Source organism: Pongo abelii, chromosome 9 (genome assembly GCF_028885655.2).
Source record: "Pongo abelii isolate AG06213 chromosome 9, NHGRI_mPonAbe1-v2.0_pri, whole genome shotgun sequence".
Taxonomy (NCBI): domain Eukaryota; kingdom Metazoa; phylum Chordata; class Mammalia; order Primates; family Hominidae; genus Pongo; species Pongo abelii.
This window is the reverse complement of record NC_071994.2, coordinates 29071472-29099306: the sequence shown is the minus strand read 5'-3', so window position 1 is coordinate 29099306 and position 27835 is coordinate 29071472.

Below are 27835 nucleotides of genomic sequence, written 5' to 3'. Positions count from 1 at the left end.
TGTCATTGACTAACCTTATGGCATGCTGCTTACAGATTAATTTACCAAGCCATCTGTCTGATTTCCATAGTCTAAGTATTTCTACATTGTATGCCCTAGCGTTAAACTGCATTCATTCAGTCAGGAGCATTAGTTTAATCTGTGAAAGATGCAGCAATTTGTCTGAAAATTCCAGCTGGCATAATGCAAACATCAGCATCAGGCAGATGATTTTTGATCCACACAGATGAGTGTAATCCTCTTTTTATTATACTTATTTATGCTTTTCCTCTATATTTTATTGTTTTATTACCACTGTGCTTTGTTCTCTTTTTTTTTTTTTTTTTGATACTGGCATAATATGACAAAACCTTTTATCTAGTGAAATTATCAGCTATTCCCTCTGGACAAAAATTTACCATTTTGAGAGGCAATGAAGATATGGCGGGAACATACCTGACTCAAATTCTCTTTTCTAATAGGTCTTTAATTTGAGGATTTTTATGCTAAACTCAAGAATTCGATTAATTTAGAGTTTTATAAGCATTACCCTGAAGCACTGTTCTCAAGTGACCTCTCTTCCTCTTATTTTTCAAATTATTTTCAATATGACACCATTTATTCTATGGGCATGGGATTGAAATTCAAGGACAATCGTTGCTAGGATATTCACTCTTCATTATCTACAGCAGGGTTTCTCAGCCTCAGAAATTTGGACATTTGGAAGTGAACACCTTTTATCATGGCATCATTGTCCTGTGCTTCACAGGATACGTAGAAGCATCTCTGACATGTATCCACTGAATGTCAGGAGCACCAGCACCCCAGAGTGACAAGCCAAAATTCTGAGATTTTTGTCCTTTTGCAGGAGAGAGAAAATCACCACTAGTTGAGAATAACTTACTCATACAATTGAGATCTGGTTTAAATGATTGTCAAGGATAAAATTAAATGGGGAAGAAAGGAGTAGAGATATTGAAGAAACACAGAGTGGTTAAATGGGTATAGGTGAGTATTAAAATGTGAAAATACACTGAAGCTTACTGTTGCAATCAACTAGTCACAGATATGCTGTACATGTGATGCAAAGGTATATATTTCTGTGTGCTTCAAGATCCCATTTGAAAATTGGCTTTTAGTTCCTCTTCTTTTTTTCCCTGTCCATTTTTTTTTTCCACATCTGAGACCTGTTCTATTCTTTTTTCTTTTCCCTTTTTTTTAGACGGAGTTTCACTCTTGTTGCCCAGGCTGGAGTGCAGTGGCGCAATCTCAGCTCACTGCAACCTCCGCCACCAGGTTCAAGTAATTCTCCTGCCTTAGCTTCCCTAGTAGCTGGATTACAGGCATGCACCACCATGCCCAGCTAATTTTGTATTTTTAGTAGAGACGGGGTTTCTCCATGTTGGTTGGGCTGGTCTCAAACTCCCGACCTCAGGTGATTCGACCACCTCCACCTCCCAAAGTGGTGTATTACAGGCGTGAGCCACCGCGCCCTGTCCAGACCTGCTCTGTTCTTATGCCTACGTTGAGATATATTGTTTCTGCCAAGCTCTTGAGTCCGAGGCTCCACCATGTATACTTGTGCTGCTAATTAAAATTTCTCTTTTATCTTCTCTGAATGACTGTCTTTAGCATCTGCTTCGTGCTTCAGTCTATCTATAGCTGGGGTCTCTGCCATTATATCCCCCAAATGGCTGGATTTCTGTAACCCGCTCTGAGAGTTTCCCTGAATGTCTGTTAAAAATTCCAAAAGCATTTAACCTGTTGATGATTTTATATAAAATTATTTTAAACTGCCACAGCATTTCATTACAAGCAGTTGATACATCCAAGCAAATAATGTATTACCTTATGGATTTTGATTGCTAGGTAAATCTTTGAAAAACCTAAAGGCGAATACCTCCACCCTTCCTTGGGACTGCCACATTTCTCTGAGTAGCCCTGATGCTAGGTTCCAATTTTTTGCCAGTTCATTCCATCAGATGGCATGTATTTATTCATGGATGCTCATGTCTTAAATATAAAATATTGGAAAAAAGTGTTTTAGTGCTTTGAAACAAGTGTTTTTTTAAAAAGTGATTTAAAATGTCATTTTAGTTATATTACAAGATCACTTTTCTCCTGTAAAAATTCCTGCTTCTTGCTTCAATTATTTATGAAGTATTTCTTCAATCTCTCACTCATTGCAAATTTTTATTTAGAGCTGACTACATTTCAGACACTGAATACGGTAGTTAAATGGTGAACAAAATAGACATATTCTTTGCTGCTTTAAAACTTTAGTAGAGGATAGCAGTACATATGTATTATAGTACAAGATGACAGGTAAATTAGTAAGAATATAAAGTGCCAGAAAAACATAGGTAAGAGACATAGTGAATAAAAGTTGGGAAGAAAAAAGTACTTGTTTCTTTTCCCTCCCTTTGTTTATATCTTATTTGCTTCAAATCAGAATTGATGTCTAAACTTGGAAAGGGCAGATGGAATGTAGACACATACGTAAACCAAAGAACATCATTCTAACCCCAAGGAATAGCATACCCAAAAGCTTTAAAATTAGTTAAAGCACAGTGCATTTTTTAAAAAATAAAAGTTCAATAAGGCTAGACCTTAGAGTGTAAAAAGGAACTGAAAGGAGAGCATGAAAACGGATAAAGAACCGAATTATGGTGACATATTTTATGTAGGAGAACTTGGATTTTATCATGAGGAGGATGGTGAACAATGTAACTGAAATGAGGGGTATTTTAGAAATAAACTCTAGCTACTATTGAAAGTAGATTTTAGAGGCAGGAAAAACATTAAAAATATAGTTTTAACATTTCTCATTCTAGAGCAATTGCAGTCATCTCCTTCCACGGAGTTCCCATTTTTACAAATTATTTTAACATACAGACCGAGGTAAGCATTATTTATTCTCTACCAACTATAGTCATGCTTTGGATGTTCTCTTTTATAAGATTCCTAATTTTAATGGCACAATGTTAGCAGCGGTGTGAGGTTTTCTTTACACCTGCTATTTCCTCTCAGGTATAAGAAGCTCCACTGTAGAGGACTTCGGGTCCATTTCCTGCCTCACATGTGTTAGGAATGTAAAGAGCCAGCTGTAAATGAAGTGGACTTCTATGCGAGAAAGCACATTTTCCTGAGGTATACGTCAAATTCTCAAACACCAGTTTCAACAGAAATGAAGGCAGCCTTGTCTTTTGCATTATTTCTTTAGGTTTTTGTCTCATTTGTCTCTTACTTGTTCTAAAACTCAGATGGAGGAGAGGATTGCTTGTATGTCTTTTTAAACTTTCCTAAATATACTTTCTAAGAAAACCAAAATAGAATAATGTTGAACTTTAAGTATTCAAATATGCCACTTTCATTTACACACACTAAAAAGTATCAAAGACGTACTTTAACTTTATCACATGACTGAAAAACTTCATTTATATTAACCATTCTCCCTAATCCCAGGTGGCCTGACAGAAAAAAAAAAACAATAAGTTATAAGACTTATTAGTTTTTATTTGTTTGTGAAGGCAAATGAAATTTAATGTGATAGAAAACAAAATATTCATGAATAATTCAAATACAGAGTTTTAGGGACTATGATTTTCTTCATCATTCCAGGTGAGCTTTAATTTAATTTGTTAATGTTTAAGGAAGGGTTCAACTTTTCCAAGACTGAACAAAGTCATTTTCGCTATCCAGAGTAAAATGGCAGGACCCTCACATAAGTGCATTTAATCCTGAAAATGTAATTATGAGAACTTAATGAGAAGAAAATCCAGTTAATTGCTTTACTGTTTCTTCCCCATTCCCTCATTGTCCTTAAGGAAGCTTATTTCAATATTGATGACATTCGGTAGGAAACTAATTAGTACAATTCTAAGCTGTTATTAATTACCTTTTTTAAAAGCAAAAGCAAGGCTTTTTAAATTGTTTTTCTGTTTAGAATAAAAGATTAAAATCCTAAACCTCTTAGTATATGTGAATTGAAGTTTGATCAATACTATTTTACTGCATTACCTCTTTATAGCCTCATCTCACATGCTGTGTTTGAGACAGTTGTCTTTTCTTTTGTCCTTAAAATGACAGTCTCTAGGCTGTGGTTACTTTTTATGTCTAATAACTGAGGTTGTATCATATGCTTCTTCAGTATTTTTGATATAACAAATAAGAATATATAATGTAGGTGTGCTAAAATCAGAAAGCAAACTTTGAAACATTAAGATTCATATTAAAAATTCATTGTTACATTACATTTTTGCTCCTATATCTTTTCTCCTTGTTTTGATATAAATTCTCTACTTTTAGGTGCTCAGCAATCCCTATTCACATTAGATTTTCATAACCTATAAACCCAGCAGAACTTTACACTCTGACCATTCATCATTTCCTTTCGAGTTACAAGAAATATAACATATCTAGAATGTTTGGATCTTTTTTCTCCACCCGGAATATCTGTTTCCAAATCTTGTGTACCAAGCTCGTTTCCACTCGTCTTCCAATTCCAAAACTAAATGTCTGATCCTTTGTGAATTTGTCCTGGAGTTCCAGCTTTATACCTGGAGTTCCAGCTTCTATATGGTTTTTCCACTGCAGTGTCTACATTGGTCTCTTTATAGAATTTTCACAATGCAATGCAATAATTATTTTGCACATTTGTCCTTTCTAGATGAACAACTTTGTAGGGTTAAGAGTAGTTTCCTACTTAATTTTGAATTTAAATAGCATAATATATAATATGCATATATATTTTTGGTTGAAATTTTTAAAAAGAGATATAGCCTTAAACTACTTTCAACCAAAAATTTGGTATCAGGGCTGAGCATGGCAGCTCACACCTGTAATACCAGCATTTTGGGAGGCTGAGGTGGGAAGATGGTTTGAGTCCAGGAGTTTGAGACTAGCCTGGAAAACACAGGAGGACCTCATGTTTACTAAAAGTAAAAAAAATTGCCAGGCATCACGGTGCATGCCTTATGATCCCAGCTACTTGGGAGGCTGAGGTGGGAAGGTCACTTAAGGCCAGGTATTGGGGCTTCAGTGAGTTGTGATCATACCACTGCTCTCCAGCCTCCAGCCTGTGTGACAGAACAAGACTCTGTCTCAAAACAAAAAGAGTAATAATAATAATGATAATTTGCTATCAGACATTCTGTGTCTTGGGATGAATGAGGTACCATGTTCTGGGACATTTACGTTTGAAGCCACACATTGAAATGAGGGATTAAATGATTTATCTTCTCTTAAATAAATGTAAAATACCAATAGAAAGAGTTAAAAGGTATTTGAGGTGACAGTAAACACTCGTCAGGCTTAACTTAGTTGTCTATATTTATTGTCAATTATTGTTAGCTTAATTCTTCTGAAATGAAATAGTTTATCCCTGTGTTTACTCAACTTCATATTAGCTTGAATTAATACTCATATATAAAACATTTTATCAGAAATTAATAAGGTCTATTATAACAAATATGAGAATGATTAATCCTAGACAAAAATAAATCCTAGACAAATTAAAGTCAAATAATAAATACAAAAAGTATTGGAATACAAGTGTAAACTATGTTCCCACAGAATCAGATCCTTGAGTTCTAGACTAGCAAGATCCCCTCTCTAGAAAGTAATTTTAAAAATAGCCAAACTTGGTGGCAAGCACCTTTAGTTTCAACTACTGTGGAGGCTGTTGTTGCAGGAAGTCAGGGACCCTAAACAGAGGCACTGGCTGGAACCGTGGCAGAAGAACATAAATTGTGAAGATTTCATGGGCATTTATCAGTTCCCAAAATTAATACTTTTATAATTTCTTATGCCTGTCTTTACTGCAATCTCTGAACATAAATTGTGAAGATTTCACGTGCATTTATCGCTTCCCTAATAATAATCTTATAATTTCTTATGCTTGTTTTTACTTTAATCTCTTAATCCTGTTATCTTCATAAGCTGAGAATGTATGTCACCTCAAGACCACTATTGTACAAATAGATTGTAAAACATGTGTGTTTGAACAATAAGAAATCAGTACACCTTGAAAAAGAACAGAAGAACAGTGATTTTCAGGGAACAAGGTAAGATAACCATAAGATCTGACTGCCTGGGGGGTCGGGCAGAATACAGCCACATTTTTCTTCTTGGAGAGAGCCTATAAACAGACATGCGAGTAAGAGGATATCGCTGAATTCTTTTCACAGCAAGGAATACCTTGGGGAAGGAATGCATTCCTCGGGGGAGGTCTATAAATGGCTGCTCTGGGAGTGTCTGTCTTATGCAGTTGAGATAAGGATTGAAATACGCCCTGGTCTCCTGCAGTACCCTCAGGCTTACTAGGATTGGGAAATTCCAGCCTGGTAAATTCTAGTCAGACTAGTTCTCTGCTCTCGAACACTGTTTCTTGTTAAGATGTTTGTCAAGACAATATGTGCACAGTGGGACATAGACCCTCCTCAGTAATTCTAATTTTGCCTTTGCCTTGTGATCTTTATTGCCTTTTGGAGCATGTGATCTTTGTGACTTACTCCCTGTTTGTACTCCCCCTCCCCTTTTAAAATCCCTAATAAAAACTTGCTGGTTTTGTGGCTCAGGGTCATCACGGTCCTACCAATATGTGATGTCACCCCTGGAGACCCAGCTGTAAAATTCCTCTCTTCGTACTCTTTCTCTTTATTTCTCAGACCAGCCGACACTTAGGGAAAATAGAAAAAACGTACATTGAAATATTGGGGGCTGCTTCCCCCGATAAGCTGTGGCTGAGAAAAGAGAATCACTTGAGCCCAGAAGTTCAAGGTGAGGTTAGAATGAGTTATGACCACACCTCTACACTCCAGCCTGTAACAGAACAAGACACTCTTTCTAAATAACAACAACAACAACAACAACAACAAAAAAAAAAAAAAAAACAAAGACTTACATTTTTGAATCATGTTGTAGAAGTCAGTTTAGTTCTCATAGCTGGACATGCCGTTGACCTCATCTTCTCTACTTAATATTAGCCCCTACACCAAAATATATTTTTCTGGAAGTGTATTCTTTCTTTTTCTTGCCTTTGAAAATGTTTTAAATATACCTATTTTAGTCTATTTTATATGTCTTATTTTGTTAAATATTTAATGCCATGAAACCTAGTTCTATTATTATTATTATTTGAGACAGAGTCTCACTCTGTTGCCCAGGCTGGAGTACAGTGGTGTGATCTCGGCTAACTGCAGTCTCCACCTCCCAGGTTCAGGCGATTCTCCTGCCTCAGCCTTCCGAGTAGCTGGGACTACAGGCAAGCACTACCATGTCTGGCTGATTTTTGTATTTATAGTAGAGCTGGACTTTCACCATGTTGGCCAGGGTAGTCTGGAACTCCTGACCTCAGGTGATCACCCCCACCTCTGTCTCTCAAAGTGCTAGAATTACAGGTGTGAGCCACTGCCCCTGGCCCTATTTCTATTTTTTAATTTAAATGTAAACATAGAAATGCATTGATAAATATTATTAAATGACATACAAATTTGAGAAAAAATTACCTATTGTCTCATTGTCCAAATACAGGCACCATTAATTATATAGCATTTTTCCTATATGTTTGATTTTTTCCTTGTGAATTATATTATTTTCATCAACATAATCATAAACAAATAATTTTTTAAAATTTTTGTCTTACATTTACTTTTATGTCATAAATGTATTTTATGTTATAATACTAAAAATATTGTTCCTAATGGTTGTTTTGTAACATTTAAAGATTATTTTAAATGTCAATATTAAACTTCTAGTAACTTTTTAACTGGTCCTTGTGAGCAGGTCTCATGGGCAGTAAATTCTCCCCTTTAAATTTAATTATTCATATTAAGACTTTAAAAAAATGTTATTATCTAACACTTAATAACTATTCCCCAAATAAAATGTTATCATTAAGGGCAATTCCTACAAAGCCTGATTGTTTTTCCAGTGTCGTCACTAAAGTTTTATATGAATTAACATTATAAGTAGAAATCAGCAGTTCTGAATCACTGTGCATTGTAAACCATGTGCAATAAGATGGAAAGAGTCCATGCTTTTGAGATATACTGAGACACCAAAGTGCATTTTATTATCTGCTGCTGTGCTGAGATCCTAGGTCCTCAAGTGGAACTATTTAAATCCCAGTCCTAATTCAGCTCCTTACACGCAATGTAACTGAGAAGCATCACTTAGTGTGTTGTAAAACTTCCAATTTTCGAAACTATCAAATGAACAGAAAGAGCACTTCTTTCATAACTGTTGTAAGAATGGATGCAAAATGTCAAATAGCTGTTAATTATTAGCAAGCCTTTACCTACACCATGACAATTATTTTTCCCTTATTATTGTATAATTATTATTAAATTAACATTTTATATCCAGAAGGTGAAGCCAAACATTAGGTTGGACCACTGGACAGAATCAATATTTTAGCTATTATTTTCTGGGATAAACAATCCTAGTTGAATATTTCCAGTGAAAAGTGTTTCACATGATTAAATATAAGATACTTTTCAAAATATTTAAAATTTATAATTAATTACATAACTAATGTATATTAGTTTTCTGTTTAAATATATATCTTAATATAAAACTAATCTATATGTTTTATATTTAAAATAAAGAAAATTAGCTGGGTGTAGTGGCTCACACCTGTAAGCACAGAACTTTGGGAGGCCAAGGTGGGCAGATCACTTGAGCTTAGTAGCTTGAGAGCAGCCTGGGAAACATGGCAAAAATCATGTCTCTACAAAAAATACAAAAATTAGTCAGGCATGGTGGAGGAGGCTGCAGTGAGCCATGGTTGTGTCACTGCACTCCAGCCTGGGAGAGAGTGAGACACTGTGTCAAAACAAAAAAAAAGGAAAAAAAAACCAAGAAAACAAAAAAAGAAAATAAATATTTATAAATGAAATTAACATAATATGTATTTCCGCCACTATTAATATTTTATTTCATTTTGCTTCAGTCTATTTTCTATGCATGTGCATAAATGATTATTTTTATTTTACTAAGTTAGGAATTATATATAATGATTTTACTTCTCATAAACTTACAGAAATTTTTTTTTTAACTTTTCAAAAATGCTTTTATTTCTATGAGCTGGCTTAAATATAATCTAACCACCAATGTTAGAGTACTTTGATTGTTTTACACATTTTATTATTACAGGTGGGCATTCTTATATATGAATGTTTATGTCTTTCAAATTTTTCCTTTTGGTAAAGTAGAGAAAAATTGTGTTTAAAAAGTTTTTCCATTGAGACTGGGGACTTATATTGCTACATTGCCCTTCAAAATATTATATATTTTATACTCCCATTTCCACTATTATAAGAGGAGAATGCCTTTATTTTCATCTAACTTTTGATATCTTTAAAAAGGAGGAAAGATTTTGAATTTTCCAAATGAAAGGAACAGTTTAAGACAATAGTCAATTAAAATGTACAAATCTGTAAAATGGAAAAATATGGACGGGGCATAGATAAATATGATAATTCAGCAATTTCATCAAAGAGCAAATTATATGTGAAACAGTCATGCTCTCCATGGGGAAAGCTACAGGCAGAAGTTTTACAGAATGAGTAAATTGACAAATGGCCCAAATTGTTCTCTGAATGCCAGGGAAGTCCAGAACTTAGAAGTACTGGATACTGCAGAGGATAAGGTTGAGGTAAAGATCAGAAAACGGTGGTGTTACTTGGTAGTTCACGTATAGAAAACGTGGCTCTATCTTTGTCCTCTTCAACTTTGCACACCAAATAGCTGGCAGTTATCCCTCAGGCAAGTAATAGAAGAGTTATGTCTAAAATGACAACCAGACCAGAGAAAGTACCTTGGTATAAAGACCTTGAAGTGCCCCAGTGAAACGGGGTCTTAAATAGTGAAGAAGCTATCTGTTGACGCAGTTCTGACTAGGTAGCTTAGTTCTTAATTTTAAAATGTTAATGAATAAGTAAGAATGAGGACCCACATGGAAAGGTCCGGTATCAGTCAAGTTTGTATCAAAAAACAAGGAACCAAGAAACGGGTAATAGAAGGTTTTTGTTTCATTTTGTTTTTTAAGTACTGGAATAGGAAAAAGAAAACACGGAGGTAATACACTGGCAATTGCAAAAAGAGCTACCAATTAGAAGGATGGAGTAAAAAGAGAAGAAAGATGTTGTGATGAGAATCCAGAATTTTGGAGGAAGTACTGTGTAGATGTCTAAGGGGGGCTGTTGCCCAGCGCATGTAAACTCAAGAGTTCAGAGAAGAGGCTATATGGAAATGGGACTCAGATCTCCAAGGAAGAAGCACTATCTGGTGGCTTCTTGTTTCTAAGAAGGAGCAGAGTAAGAATGGTTCTTACAAGTGAAGAAAAGAAAAGAAAATGGAAACCAGGACCAGCTGGTGTAGCCACCGTGATGAGACAGTTCCAGGGTGGGGCTGAAAGGAACAGCCAAGTCTGTCTTAGACTTCCAGTCTCCCTCTAATACCCCATGATGATGGGGCAAAGGAAAAATCAGAGTCCAATCAGAGAAAAAGGAAGTTTCACAGCTGGAAGAAACCAGCCTAATAACTGTTACAAGATCTAACATAACAGAAAGCAAAGTAAGTCAATAGGAGAAACAAAAAGGAAACCAGAAGAAACTAAAACACAACAAGGAAAAAAAGTTTAAAAATTTTTATTTAAATCCACAGAACAATGGAGAAGATACTATATATACATAAGCAAGAATATATTATTAAAAACAGTATATGTAGGCAGGAGAATGGCATGAACCTGGGAGGCAGAGCTTGCAGTGAGCCGAGATCATGCCATTGCACTCCAGCCTGGGCGACAGAGCGAGACTCCATCTCAAAAAAAAAAAAACAAAAAACAAAAAACTATATGTAATATTAGCTTGTATAAAATAATCAGAAAACAAGACAAATATCTCAGAAGCTTCAACATCTTGTATCTACACCCCAAATGCTGTAAATTACTATATAATTAACTCAAAAACTTTTCCAGGAAGGATAATGAACCAAGAAAAAGGAAAGGGAGAGAAAGCAAACAAACCAAAATTGAGAGACTTAGAGAAAAAATTCAAGTCCAGAATTAAACTGATAGAGTTTATGTAAAAGGCAATGTATCACCTTGGGTGAATCAAATAAACAAGAGAAAATTAAAAAAATAATCCATTTCTCTTGGGTTTTTGAAAGATGACTAATTTCTTCCCCTCTTCTGTTTATAGGCCCCTCTACCTCCAGTGTTATTTACAGTTTTATTTCTATATATAAATCTTATTAATTTTTTAACAGATGTCTCTTTATATTCTTTCACACTGGTATATCTTATTTTATCAATTAATTTGTATATTTTTATTTCCACTATTTTATATGATATAATGTAAATCATGTTCACATTTTTCTTAGGTATTTCTTAAAAACTTCTTATTTGTTATATACGTTACCTTGCATTCAGAGTTTGGGAACACTTCTCCCACCATGTCACTGTTTTTCCCTTGATTTTTATCCTGGCTTGACTTCTCTCTTGATGTGACCTTGGAGAAAACCATTAACTCTCCAAGTTTCAAATTTCCCGTCTGCAGGATTCAAAAGTGGAACTAGACCTTTACTCTTCCTTTAACCTCTAACAGTCAGATTTCTTTTGCTAGTGGATCCTGTAGGTCACATTCTCTATGGAGTGCAAAAATATATCCTGAAAGTTAATACAACACAGAATCAGAAATACCTAGTGAAAGGAAAGTGAATTATTCATAAAGTTTTACTCTGCTGAACAGACAGATATGTCACTCTCAAATGAATGATGCCTTGTGACAGATTATTATTAGCTTTAGCTCCTGTGGAAGGAGAGAAGTAAATTCATTGTCTAAAACACATTTAACCAAACTGAGAAAAAAAGACTATATGGAAATTTATATGTATATGCATACATAATTTAAGAAAACATTTTTAACAGGTAATTTGATCATATTTAACAAAAGATGTTATTATTCCAGCTCACCAAAATAAAAATGCTAATCACTCCTTTGTATATCTATCCTAATTTAAATGTTTGAACACCAAATAGTTTAGGTGGGGAATTGTTTTACTCTCTTACTTTGAAGCATATTTTCAATTAATGTTATTATAAATGAATTAATTTTCTCTTTTACATTTGACAACAGATGAGTTTTCCACCATTAAATATGATTGTATTTTTAAACTAACTTACCATTGAAAATGTATCTCTAATTTTCTCAAAAGTATTTGGAATGGAAGGGAGGGGAGAAGGAGTGGGAGGCAGAGACAAAGAGAGAAAAGAAAGAAAAAAGGAGAGAAAGAGAGAGAGAGAAACACCTACATGAAGAGACCAGGATCTCAACCATTGGTTGTTAGGAGTCTCAACGTTTAAAGACAAAAAAAAAAAAAAGTGTTTACTCTTTAAATACGTTTGATCTTTAAAAATAATTTCACTGGTCTTTAAAATGCAAATATCTGCTGGCTTTTTAGATTGTCTTCATTGAACAGAAAGATAAAGGGTAACAGATACGGGAAGATGATGATCAAAGAAGAGAGCAGTTTGCCCATTGCATTTCACATATAAATTGGTAAAGGAAAAGGCAGTATGGAGTTGAAGAACAGGACTCAGATCAAACTAGAGATATCAATCAAGCAAATTTTCTTGCTAAATAGGAAATGCTCCATTCTTTATCTGTATTTTGCTTTACAGCTATCAAGTCTTTGCACTTTTCCCAATCTAAAACAAGTATCTCATTAGTGCATAGGGAGATATCTCACCCCACAATGTGTTCTGCTCTAACTGAAACTTTATTGCTTACAATTTATGAAAAATATTAAGCAAATAGAAGAAAACATGTTTTCTAATTGGTTGTAAAAAGTGCTTAATATGGAACTAAGAATTTTCCTCCAGAATCTGACACTACATCTTACAATGCAAAGTCACATTTGAAGTTGACTTAGTTACCAGTCTTATTAAAAATTTAAAACTGTATTTCAAGGCCACTGTGAACACAGTGGCTATTAGGTAAAATAAATAAAAATGCATTTGATTTTTCTATATGAGTTAGTAAAACTTTTCAGTCTCTATAATTTCAACAACTAATTTTATATGACATGAATGCAGAATGTTGGTACTATTAAAGTATTTGGCTGGGTGTATTAGTCTGCTCTGATGCTGCTATGAAGAAATACCTGAGACTGGATAATTTATAAAGAAAAGAGATTCAATTGAGTCACAGTTCCACATGGCAGAGGAGGCCTCAGGAAACTCACAATCATGGTGGAAGAGGAAGCAAATATGTCCTTCTTCACATGACAGCACGAGAGAAAAATACAGAGCAAAGGGGAGAAGAGCCCCTCATAAAACGGTCAGATCTTGTGAGAACTCACTCATTATCAGGAGAACAGCATGGGGGTTCTCCCCCCATGATCTAATCACCTCCCATGATATCCTTCCCACAATACATGGGGATTAAAATTTGGATTAAAATTCAAATGAGATTTGGGTGGGGACACAGCCAAATCATATCATTCTGCCCCTGGCCCCACCCAAGTCTCATTTTCCTCACATTTTGAAACACAATTATGCCTTCCCAACAGTTCTGCAGTCTTAACTCATTTTAGCATTAACCCAAAAGTCCAAGTCCATAGTCTCATCAGAGACAAGATAAGCCCCTCCTGCCTATAAGCCTGTAAAGTTAAAAGGAAGTTAGTTTCTTCCTAGATACAATGGGGGTACGGTGAAATTGGGTAAATACAGCCATTCCACATAAGAGAAATTGGCTCAAACAAAGGGACAGGCCCCATGCAAGCCTGAAATCCAACAAGGCAGTCAAATCTTAAGCTCTGAAATGATCTCCTTTGACTCCATGTCTCACATACAGGTCATGCTGATGCAAGAGGTGGGTTCCCATGGCCTTGGGAAGCTCTGTTCCCATGGCTTTGCAGGGTGCAATTCTCCTTCTGGTTGTTTTCACAGTCTGGTGTTGAATGTGGCTTTTCCAGGCAAATTGTGCAAGCTGTCGGTGGATCTATCATTCTGGGGCCTTGAAGATGGTGGCCCTCTTCTCACAGCACCTCTAGGCAGTGCCCCAGTGGGGACTGTGTGATGGGGCTTTAACTCCACATTACCCTTCCTCACTGCTCTAGCAGAAGTTCTCTACAAGGTCTCTGCCCCTCCAGCAAACTTTTGCCTGGACATCCAGAAGTTTCCATACATCCTCTGAAATCTAGGCGGAGGTCCCAAACCTCAATTCTTGATTTGTGTGCACCGGCCGGCCCAACACCACGTGGAAGTGGCCAAGGCTTGGGGCATATACTCTCTAAAGCAATGGCCCTGAGCTCTATGTTGGTTCCTTTTAGCCATGGCTGGGGCACAGGGTACCAAGTCCTGAGACTGCACAAAGCAGCAAGGCCCTGGGCCAAGCCCATGAAACAATTTTTCTCTTTTAGGCCTCAGAGCCTGTGATGACAGGGGCTTCCATGAATGCCACTGACACGCCCTGGAGACATGTTCCTCATTGTTTCGGTGATTAACATTTGGCTCCTCATTACTTATGCAAATTTCTGCAGCTGGTTTGAATTTCTCCTCAGAAAACAGGTTTTTCCTTTCTATCGCATCATCAAGTTGCAAATTTTCCAAGCTTTTATTCTCCATCACCTCTTGAACACTTTGCTCCTTAGAAATATCTTCTGCCAGGTACCCTAAATCAGTTCTCTGAAGTTCAATGTTCCGCAAATCTCTAGGGCAGAGGCAAAATGCCACCAGTCCCTTTGCTAAAGCATAGCAAGTGTCACTTTTGCTCCAAGTCTTAATAAGCTCCTCATCTCCATCTCAGTCCACCTCAGCCTGCACTTCATTGTCCATATCACTGTAAGAATTTTGGTGAAAACCAAGAAGTATCTAGGAAGTTCTAAACTTTCCCACATCTTCCTGTCTTCTTCTGAGCCCTCCATACTGTTCCACCCTCTGTCTGTTATCCAGTTCCAAAGTCACTTCCACAATTGTGGTTATCTTTACAGAAGTACCTGACGCCCAATACCAATTTATTGTATTAGTGTGTTCTCACATTACTATGAAGAAATACCTGAGACTAGGTAATTTATAAAGGAAAGAGGTTTAATTGACTCACAGTTCTGCATGGCTTGGGAGGCCTCAGAAAACTTACAATCATGGTGGAAGGGGAAGCGAACACATCCTTGTTCACATGATGACAGGAGAAATAAGTGCAGAAACCATTAGATCTAGAGAAATTTCCCTCATTTTCATGAGAACAGCATTGAGAAACCATTCCCATGATCTAATCACCTCCCAGGATGTCCCTCCTCTAACACAGGGGGAATACAGTTTGGTTTACAATTCAAGATGAGAATTTGGGTGGAGACACAGAGCCAGACCATATCAATGGGCATGGTGGCTCATGTATTCCAGCACTTGGGAAGCCTAGTCAGGAAGAGTCTTTGAGCTTAGGCGTTTGAGAGCAGCCTGGGAAATATGGCAAAACTTCATCTCTACAAAAAAATACATAAATTAGCTGGGCGTGGTGGTGAGCATCTTTAGTCCCAGATTCTTGGGAGGCTGAGGCAAGAGGATTGCTTGAGCCCAGGAGGTTGAGGCTGTAGTGAGCTGTGATCATCCTGTCACTGCACTCCAATATATTTTTATATATGTAAATATATATGTTTATAATGCATAAATACACTATATATATACACTATATATAAATATATAGTCTATTAATATATGTAATCTTTTTTAACAAATCAATTAATATTTATATATTTATTAAGACTGTTGAGTACCAATGACAATTGTAAAATAAGTATTAAAATAATATTTTCAAAGGCTATATTCTAACTGGAAAAAAATCTCCACAAGTATTTAGAAGAAAATTTACTGTAAACTAAAGTTGATCAGACAAATTTTTCTGATAGGAAGAATTGTTCTACAAAGCAAAGGAAGTGAAGTGGCTATGCCAGAGGAATGATTGTAAAACAAATATAGGGATAAATTTGGTACAGATAATAGAAAAGAGTGCTATGAAAGACTAGGAAATAAATGTTCCAATATGTAAAGTAGATGTCCCCTTGAAATTTAGTGGGAAAATAATGTAAAGCTTTTTCCACAATTCAGTAAGGTTTCTATAACATACAAACACACACATACACTATATATATATAACAAGAGTAACAATGTACTAAAAAGTACTTCCCTATCCCTAACCATGTGTACATAAAGCAATTGTATAGTAAGCCTCCACATGGTTGCATCTGATGAGAAAGATGCATTGTTAAATCAAGATGTTGCACTGGTGAACTTTGAAATCATATAATTAAAATATTATATTATAAAGAGTAATCCAGTAGGCCAAGAAATGTACAGACCCTTAAACTACATAACTAATTGTGGTACCATACAAAATAACACTAGAATAAGATGTTTATATAACAAGATATAGCTTTATAAATACATAGTCCCATATTTCTATGTTATCGTTAGTCTGAAGAAATATCATATATTGGTATTTAAGAAATCATTTAGAGAGAAATGTTTAATTTTAATTTCAAGTTCTACTTCTGTATTTTTTGTTGTTGTTAAGAAAGGAAGTGGGGACAAGTTAGAAGGATAACTGTGAGTATTAATAAGGAAAGTGATCTAAAGCGTGCAAATTTGACTAACATATGCTACTGAATTGTTTGCCAAAATAATATCCATAGAGTTTAAGCACCATTTCTTACAGAATGGAATCAGAAGAGATCCCAGTTTAAATGAGATTTAAATGTAATAATATACATACAATTCTCAACCTATTATCCCAAGTGGATAGAAGTTTATATTTTATGTACTAACTTTTGCCTTACTAAATACAATAATCTTATTTCCTGTAAACTAACCCAAACAGTATAAAGTAGGGCTATGTGCATTCATAACGTATGCCTTAAATTATTATTTTCATGTGGAATTTAAATGCCGAGAGCCTAATTTGCATTCTTGCTATCTGAATACCAACACACTGAATTTGGTGAATACATTAATTTTCTTCAAATGATGTAATTAGTCATAATCTGCACCTCTTTAAATAACTGTTTTGAATATAATGCACCTTTAAATCATTTGTCACATATAGATTTGGGATTCAGGGATGCAGCAAAATTTATGAAATCACACCATATAAACAAGAGAATCTGTAATTTTTTTTGGAATTTCATCAATTGAGGAAATCAAAGTAAAACTATTAAGTTATTTATTCTTTTACCTCTGCTTTTAATAAAGACTCCAAAGAAAGAACCACACTACAATCTATGATTCAATTTATATATTTTAGATGACACAGGTGATTATCAAAGGATGGGAACAATAAAGACAAATTGAATTAAGGGAAACAGATGGAGCAACTGGTATAGACATGCTGACAGTTAATATTTTCACAAGCATTAACAGAACCGCAGTTTCGTTTATAAATGTCACCGGAGGGAACAGATTCCAACATGAAGTAAGAAATGGTAGGGAGAAGACTTTTCCTTTCTGCTAACCTTTCATGTGGCAACAAGAAATGATATTCTAAGGAGCGACTGATTTATAACTATGGTGAATAGCTGTGCTGCAGCTCATCCACAACTAAAGCATGCATATTCATAGTTTTGACAGTGACAAATGTTTTTGCAAAGGCTTTAGAAAGACACAAAGAATAGGTGATCTTCTCCATATCTATAAAGGATGGTTTCAGTAACATTACATTTTATTACAGAAACCTGGATTTAGCAACCCAGTAAATGCAGAGCGGGGGGTGGGGAGACATGGGGACTTATTTATATGTGTATTTTTCCAAAGGAATGCCATTTAGATTTGATTTAATTTTTCTGACATTTTCTTCATCAAATTATAATCAGTAGAAAATTTGGTTGTGTAAAAAGTTCATAATCATCTAGGTAAAATGAGGAAATGAGGCCTACCTTCATTCACAGGGAAAATAAATATGCTTTAGGTGGATAGCTAATTCAAAGCAGGTTGCATTACATTTTTTTTTTAATCTCTCACCACAGGGCATTTAAATGAACCAGTGTTTTAATCTTCAAATGCACATGATAGAAAGACAAGCTGTCTTTTCTCTCCAAATATGTTGTTGAAATAAAGTAGCATTGAATGACTATGCTATGGGTAGGATATCAATAGAAAGTTATTTCTGCTTTCTAAATAGAACTTAAGAAAAACACACTAAGAATCAGATAAAAACTCACTTGTTGAGGAGTGGGTAATGACATGATTTTATTCTGTGGAAGAGATCAACACCAATATAGAAAGCACTTTTTAAAATTCTGCTCTTCTCCTGGTTACTTTTATACATACTCATAAGAAAATGTCATAGACAAAAAAAATTGCGATTTTTGTCCAATCTGTTCAACCCTGAAATTTCATGAGTGAGTGACAAATGGACTGCATTCAGAGATCTCTGCTTGTTGGAAAAGATAATCCATAGCTCACAGTGTTTCCAGATCAGATAGTATAACCTTATTTGTTGCTGGAGTTAGGATCTAAGAGTATGAATTTGAAAGAGTCTGAATTAAGGTTCTGTTTTATCATGATATGACTATATTTAGGCACTTTAAGTAGAGATAATATTGGTAATGTGTAAAAGTTTGAACACTAACAGTACACAAATGCCTTCTATATTTCAGGTTCCTGTTATGGAAGGTCGAACTGATCTACTACCTGAAATACAATTAGAGGTTTTAGTACTTCCCATATTAAGGCCAGAGTGTTACTTCAACTTATTTTCCTAAACACATCTGGTATCTCATAAATTCCACAGACAGGGAAAATGGAAAAGTTTTAGAAAGTGTAAGCTCAACTGTCATTGGTAATAAAATTATTTCCCCCAAAGTTCCTGCTTATAAAGTTGTCTTGGTGAGAGAAAGAAAAATAACAGGGACTATAGCTCACTATATATGATCATTATTCCAATATTTATTGAGTTTCTAAAATGTGCCAGACTTTATAGAAAATAGAGTAGGCTCCACAATCCTCAAAGGAGAGTAGTAGAAAAATGTAAAAGGCTTGAAAATAAGTTTTTGTAAGGTAAGTGCATTGTTTAATAAGTGAGAAAAAAGAAAATTAAAATTTAATAATAATCATCTAAATTACTAAGCATATAGCTCTACCTTAGATATGTGTTGTTTAGCACATGTAATTTGATTACTTAAGAGCATGCTTTCAGCCATTCTGCTGTAGTGCATATTTTCTACCGAATGCCTCAGGTATTCTAGCTCTTTATATACTTTGTGGAAATATGAGTGTGTGTTTGCCAGTTTCTGTTCCCAATAGCTTGTGATAGTCTAGCCAAACATACATAAAATGGATTTATTGATTGAAATCTCTAAAGGAATATAGGAGGGAATATGGTTAACCTTATCTGAGGCAATCAAAGGGGCATATTACAGAAGATGAGATCAGAAAGAACTCATTTTTGAAAAGGTGTTTACCAGTAAGAAGGACTATGGAAACAGAGGGCACATAACAGAGGCAAAGTGGGTTTCAACAGATACACATATTTCAATATTCTGGAGGAAAAACGTGCCAAAAAGAGGAAATGAATCCTCATACAATTTCAGGGATATTATAGGCTAATGAATATATTCATTATTAGCCTATGATAGCCTAAATAGTTTCACTTCCAAAATACAATATACTTTGTAATACTACGTAAACAAAAATTTTGTAGATGGATAGATATGTGAACAGATAAATGGAAGGATGAATGAAGGGATACATGAATAATTTCATTAAAAAATAAACTGAATGGAAGGTGAGTTTTATCAGTTATATGATAATCAGTCATTAAGAGTTTAAAGAAGCAAATTAATGGACATCTATGCAAATTTGGGAATGTTCACTCTGCTTATCTGTGAGTTAGAAAAATAAAAGAACAGAAAGAAAATAAAACCTGAGCCAGGAATACCAAAATTAAAGCCATAGAAATAAATTCAGGTTAGAGAAGACAGATGTCTGAACATAAGGAGTGATATATGTAGGAAAAATAAATGTTTATAGAAACTTTAGGAGGTAGAATGCATTGGAATTGGGAACAAAATTAAACTGAAGAATGAGGTAAAACAAGGCAAATTCTGACTAATCAATATCTGGTCTGAAAATCGGGAAGGAAGTAGTGGTACCATCTGCAAATGTTAAAAATAAAAACAAGTGTGTTTGGGAAGATAACAAAATATAAGCACTTTGTATTATCTCATTTAACCTTGATAACAATCCTATGTCTTTTTCATACATGAGAAGTCGAGTGTTCCCAAAGTCCAAATCTAGGCAGTGATAGAAGAATGAGTTGAAGCCAGTTTGATCAAGTTCTAGGTCAATATTGTTTTCCTAATGTCACTTATAATGTATATAAAATAGTTAATGATTCTCCATTACAATTTAGATTATACAATGTTGTTTGTAACTTCATGTTTATTGTGAAAATGTCTCATAAATGTCAAAAAGTGTGTAAAATCTGAGTACAGTTTTATAATCTATTATATAGTAAACATTCAGATAATAATAATCCAGTTTTGCAATTTTGCTAATACCTTAGAAACCCACTGTCTGCTCCTTCCAAAGTATGCGTCTTAATTCCAAAGCAAGGCAACCACTGTCACAACTTTTGTAAAAATTATATTTCTAAAATGACATTATTTAATAGTACCAGCTTCTGAGCTCCATACATACAACTCACATCTGATTATTTTACTTAATGCTATATCTGTAGAATTCATACATGTTGTTCTGTGAAATCCCATGTTTTGAACATATCCCATAATCTTCTACTGACTGACATTTAGATTACTATGAAGACTTTGTACATTTCTCATGGCACAAATGTACAAAATATCGCTAAGAGTACACGCCCAGGAATGAAATCGCTGAGTAAGAAGACATGTCCATATTTACCTTTATTAGGTGTTGCCTTAGTGTTTTCCATAGTGGTATACAAATTTACACCTCAAAAAGCCATGGATAAAAGTTCCTGTTGATCTATAATCTCACAGTGCTTATTTTACATTTTTTAAAATTTATTTTTGCCAAACTATTGGCAACACAGCAGTATCTTACGGTGATTTTACTTTGTATATACCTGGTTACTAATATATTAGCACAGCTTTCCATATGTTTATAGACCACTTGGATTTTCTGTTTTGTGAAAAGCTTGTTGGAACATTTTACTCTTATTTTCTATTGAGTTAGTTGTTTTTTTCTTACTGATCCATAGAAGTTATGCATATTTTAATCAGCTAATTATATGTTTTGAAAATATTCTTTCTAAATTCATGACTTATCTTTTTAAAAATTTTACACAGCATTTAATGGAACAGAATTTCTTAACTTTAATATGATTAAATTTATCAGCCTTTCTCTTTTAAAATTATTTCACTTATAGTATCTTGAGGAGTTTCTTCTCTATTGAAGAACATGAAGATAGTCATATCAGTTTTCAGTTTTTAAGGTTCTCCATTGGTATTTTTGTCTTGAATTGAAGTGGAATTGTATGATATGAGAAAAGAATTCAATTTTCTGTATGAACAGCCATTTTTTTCCCACAAAGAAAAGCAATTTTCCTAGCAATGTTTATTGAAAACTCAAAATTTTCATCCTGATCTGCAATTCTCTCTTCTTCACATATTGTTTTTATATTTGGATGGTCACTTTCTCTATTTTGTTGGGCATTTTTGTTTTGTTAGCCAATTTGTTCTAATTTCCTTTGTTAATATTGATTTTATAGGCTTGTTCCACCAATTGCTGAAAAAGTATGTAAAAATCTACCATTATCATTTTGTTTTTCTTAGTTTTTCCCCTAGTTTCACTAATTTTTATTGTAAATATTCTGGGGCTATTTATAAGGTACATACAAGCCTAAAATTATTATTGTATATATAATTTATACATATGTACAATATTATTATTGTATTTTAATTTAATCAACAAAGTTGAAGTGACCTTAATTATATCTATAATTGCTTCTATGTGTAAGTCTATTTTATTTGGTGTTGTCATACTTACACCTATGAATTTTTAATTATAATTTGCCAAAGTCAAAAGGTTTTTGACTTTTTATTTTATCCTTTATATATAATTATGTTGTTAATGAGTAAATTGTGAATAGTATCAAGTAAAATTTCATTTATTTTTTCTTTAAAAAAGTTATCCGGATATTTTTCTTTTATAAGATTACTTTCCCATATCCAACATAATTACTTATTGTATAACTATCATTTTATATCTATCATTTTATTTTGTGCTACTTGGTTCACTCACATGTTTCTTTTATCTTCTTTCTGATCTTCACTTACAAATATTGATTATGTATGTTTTCTTATTCAAAACTCTGTCATTTAAAATTAACAGTTTTACAAAATAAAATTCCTAAGAAGAAGATGAAATATTTTTGCATTTATGGTGAACTACAATGCTTATTAAAATACAGACAAGAGCATTAAAAATGTTCATTTGGCATAAAACTTTTGTCCATTGATTTTCTCTTCTTTCTGCATCGAATATAGACACGTTCATGGCAATTAGGTAGTCATTTGAGACTGTGAGCATACAGGCATAAGGATAAGAGTCATTCTTTAAGAAAGCTTGAAAAAGTCTGTATTTTTTATGTCATCATAGAGCCGCTGCATCATAGGAATACCTACTTACAAATTCTTACTATGCAGGAAAAGAAAACTCCTATTTGGCTCAGCAAAAATAAAAATAAAAAAATATGTAGCTGATACTATTTTTAATTCATATATCACTCACATAATTATTTCATTTTATGTTCCAACATTCTTCTACTTTAATTTTTCTTTTCCAGATGATAAATTATGACAACATCATATGTGGAATCAAGAATTTATAATTAATTGATGTCACCACAAGCCTTGGATAAGCCTTAATATCTGTGGCAGAGTGTATTATTGTCTAAGGAATTGTAGCCCTTGACTCTTGTTTTTTTTTCCTACTAAGCCCCGTACTGTGGTTAGATTAAGAGTGCCACAGTGAAAACAGTCTTGGTCTTGTGACTTGATTTTGTCAATGCAAAATGAGAGAAAATGGCATATGTTATTTCTTAGAAGAGCCTTAAGAACCATCACATGCATCTGTTAGTGTTCTTTTTCTCTGCAGGACAAAAGCAATATCCTGCATACTCCTTCAGCTAATGTCTTAGAATAAACAGTCAAAGCCACACATTTGATAAACCTGTAAACTAAGTGAAAAATAAGTTTGTGTTGATGTAGGCCACTAAGATTAGGATGCCATTTGTTGCCACAGCCGAACTTAGTTTTAAGCATACTGATACAGCTTCTAAATGCTGCTCTGTACAAAAATAATAATGCCTGCTTTTCTACTTCCCAGATCTGTGATTAGGACTTAATAAAATAATTTAAGTACCAATGCATTATAAGCTCTAAAATACTATAAAATGGCAGACAATTTATTTATCGGTATATCTTATTTTATATTTTAAACATAGGACATCATCATGCAATTTTCACAACTAATTTAGAGTTTAAAAAGTTATGCAAGCAGACATATTAGACTTCACTAACCTTTTGAGTTATCACATCTGTGCTTACATTACCCATCTATTAATGCATGTTGTTTACCATTTCCAATGAGCCCTTAATATATTTATTACAATTATTTTTAATTCCCATTAAGATAATTCCAGCAGCTGTGTCATATTTGTATATATTTCTACATCTTGCTTTTCTTTTCAGAAAATATCTTGTTGTCTTGCCAGTTGGCATGCCTTATAATTTTTTCTTTTTTGAAAGCTGGACACATTGTATCAGGCAGTAGGAATTAAACTAAATAGGCCTTGCATGTGAGATTTATATTAATCTTACTAGAAGTTGAGTTGTATTCAAATGTTTATTGAAGCCATAGGTTCTAGAGGCTTCAAACTCCTTTAGCATTCTTGTTTGTGCTTCCACTCTTTGAGTTTTCCTACACATTCCTCCAGAGAGAGTCTTGCAGTTCATTTAATTGTAATCCACTGTTGTTATACCGAAGCCCTGTTTGTGTCATGTTAAGGACAAAGGTCAGGAAACATTCTATAACCTCGTGCTTATATCTTTCTTTTTAGTGGGCTTTCTCTTGGGATTGTGACTTCGAAACTGTTTCGTCAGTGGTATAGCTATTTTTTCCCCCTCCACTGCTGAGACAGAATGGCTACAGAGGGCTGGGGTAGAACCAATGCCCTTTCCTCAGTTGGAATAAAGCTCTGATAAAACCTTTTACCCTGGAGAGCAGGTCTTTGCTGATGGAGAAAGCTCTGAAAATATTTCACAAACATTAATCTTTCCTTCCCCTAACAGGACTATAAAGGGATCAATCATGCTCTCATCTTAATCTGGAAAACCTGATAATGTACCTGGAGATAAAGCCCATGGAAGGGTGGGCACCGCCTAACACTGTGGCCCCAGAATTTTCTCACTCTCAGGCTGGTTCACATTCAACCTCCAGCAATTAATTTAATTACCGCATCAGTATTTCTACCAGGTAATGGCTCCCTCAACTTCTGCTACAGTTTCACAGATCTTGACTCTAACTCTTTGAATTTATCTACCAAGATTTCATGGCGGGGAGTTTTCTTTGCAACTTTACTTCTCTAATGGTTCTAAGAAAAGTCATTGGTTTTCAGGGATTTTTGTATTTGTTTTCATCTTAATTTCTTGTATGGATGGGAAAGATGGCTTCTAAATACTTTTCATGTTGTATCTAAAATTGGAAGTCTGTCTCTAACCTTAGAAGTCATAAATTTTTCTCAGATGTTTTCAGTGGCCATTTAGAACCAATAAAAAGGTTTATTGAATTGTATTTTTTGCCTAATTATTAATTAATTACACACGCACACACACACGCATGATTACATTTATGCTTAGAAATAGTCTTTTCTATACCATGTACATGTTATGAAACTATAAAACCAAGTTTAAAAAAACATAGCATCCAATTAGCAATCTTCATTATTCAGCTGGGGTTTATTACATATACTCTGTTCTACTTCCTTTCTGTTGAAGTAACTTATCAATAAAGGTAAGTTGAAAGTACTGTGATTGTTTTCAGAAATGTCCCTTCCCCTGACTCTTCTCTCTTTTTTCTTAGCCTACTATTAATTCAGTTCAGCAATAAAACATTGAGTTAATTTGTCATTCCCTTTAGGAATACAGCTTGTTCATGTCCTTGTTTCATTCCAATCTTATTGTCTCTGGGGAAACATCCTACCTTCTAGTAAATTAGTGAGAGTGAAATAAATATTCTGCTATTGATTTTTTAAAAAAGCAGACAACTTTCACAAATATCTGAAGCATATGTGTAGAGCTTTTTATTTAATGTTGTCATTTTTATTGGAAATTAATATGGCTCTATCACTTGGTTTTACGTAATTTCATCACCTTGGACTGTCTTGATAATAATAAGAACTGAAAAATGATACTTAAGATCTCAAATGATATAAAATCGTGTGCATTTCTTTGGCAGAGTTCTGTTTACTATAGAAGTCACTATATGTATATATGTGTATGTTTAAAGCTAAATAACTTAAAATTAAAATAAATTATTAACTCCCAGTCCTACTAGATATACCTCAAGTGTGTGTATATCTGCAAACACACAAACACAAATATGTATAATATTACAATAACATCAAATATTTCATTTATGAATGGAGCATAATATTTTATAGCCATAAGACAAGGTATTTTAAATAATATAGAAACTTCTAGCACTCTATACAAGACATTTCAAGAAGGCCACACACACACACACACACACAAAAACACACACATGCACAAAGATAAATTTCTGTGTAAGTACCTTGTTTCCGATTAATTTTTCTGGCTCAGTATTTAAGAAATTGTGTTAGTCCATTTTCACATTGCTATAAAGAACTACCTGATATGGTTTAGGTTTGTGTTCCCACCCAAATCTCATCTCAAATTGTAATCCCAACACGTCGAAGGAGGTACACAGTGGGAGGTGACTGGATCACCAGGGTGCTTTCTCCCATGCTGTTCTCATGGTAGTGAGGCAGTTCTCACCAGATCTGATGATTTTAAAAGTGGCAGTTTCCCCTGCATTCTCCCTCTTTTCTGCTACCATGTAAAATGTGCCTTGCTTCCTCTTCACTTTCCACCATGATTGTAAGTTTCCTGAGGCATGCCAAGCCATGTGAAACTTTGAGACAATTAAATCTCTTTTCTTTATAAATTAGTCTCAGGGCGGTGTCTGTATAGCAGTGTCAGAATGGACTAATGCAGAGAATTGGGACCAGGAATGCAGCACTACTATAAAGATAACCTGAAGATGTGGAAGTGACTTTGGAACTTGGTAACACACAGAGATTGGAACAGTTTGGAGGGCTCAGAAGAAGACGGGAAGATATGGGATAGTTTGTAACTTCCTACAGACTTGTTTAATGGTTTTGAACAAAATGTTGAGAGTGATATGGAAGTTCAGGCTGAGGTGGTCTCAGACAGAGATAAGAAACTTATTGGGAACTGGAGCATAGGTCACTCTTGCTAAGCTTTAGCAAAGAGGTTGGCAGCATTTTGCCTCTGCCTTAGAGATCTTTAGAAATTTGAACTTGAGAGAGCTGATTTAGGGTATCTGGCAGAAGAAATTTCTAAGCAGCAAAGCGTTCAAGATGTGTCCTGCTTTTTCCTGAAAGCATACAGTTATATGAGCTTACAAAGAGATGGATTGAAATTGGAACTTATTTTTAAAGGGCAAGCAGAGCATAAAAGTTTGGAAAATAGGAAGCCTAACTATGCGGTAGAAAAGAAAAACCCATTTTCTGGGAGAGGAATTAAAGCCAGATGTAGAAATTAGGATAAATAATCACAAGCCAAATGTTAATCAACCAGGCAATGGGGAAAATGGCTCCAAGGCATTTCAGAGATCTTCAAGGCATCTTCTCACATCACAGGCCCAGAGGCCTAGAGGAGAAAAATGGTTTTGTGGGCCAGGCCCAGAGCTCAGCTGCTTTGTGTAGCCTCAAGACTGGGTGCCCTGCATCCCAGCAGCTCCAGCTCTAGCCATGGCTAAAAGGGGCAACATACAGCTCACGCTGATGCTTCAGAGGGTGCAAATCCTAAGCCTTGGCAATTTCCATGTAGTGTTGGGCCTGCAGGTGCACAGAAGATAAGAGTTAAGCTTTGGGAGCCTCCACCTAAATTTCAGAGGATGTATATAAATGCCTAAATAAGCAGGCAGAAGTCTACTGCAGAGGCAAAGCCCTCATGGAAAACTTCTGCTAAGGTAATGCAGAGGGAAATGTAGGGTTCCAGCCCTGACAGAGGGCCCCCATAGTGAGAGGTGAAGCCAGCTGGGCTTCTGGGTCAGGTGGGACTTGGAGAACTTTTCTGTCTAGCAAAAGGATTGTAAATGCACCAATCATCTCTCTGTGTTTAGCTAAACGATTGTAAATGCACCAATCAGCACTCTGTAAAATGGATCAATCAGCACTCTGTAAAATGGACCAATCAGCACTATGTAAAATGGACCAATCAGCACTCTGTAAAATGGACCAATCAGCAGGATGTGGGTGAGGCCAAATAACGGAATAAAAGCTGGCCACCTGAGCCAGCAGTGGCAACCCGCTTGGGTCCCCTTCCATGCTGTGGAAGCTTTGTTCTTTCGCTCTTCACAATAAATCTTGCTGCTGCTCACTCTTTGGGTCTGCACTACCTTTATGAGCTGTAACACTCATTGAGAGGGTCTGCAGCTTCATTCCTGAAGTCAGTGAGACCAAGAACGAGTGTTTATACAAAAGATAGAGCTGCTAAATGTAAAATTCCAGCCCTGGACCTTCTTAATAAGCATTACAGACATCTTTAGTATTTT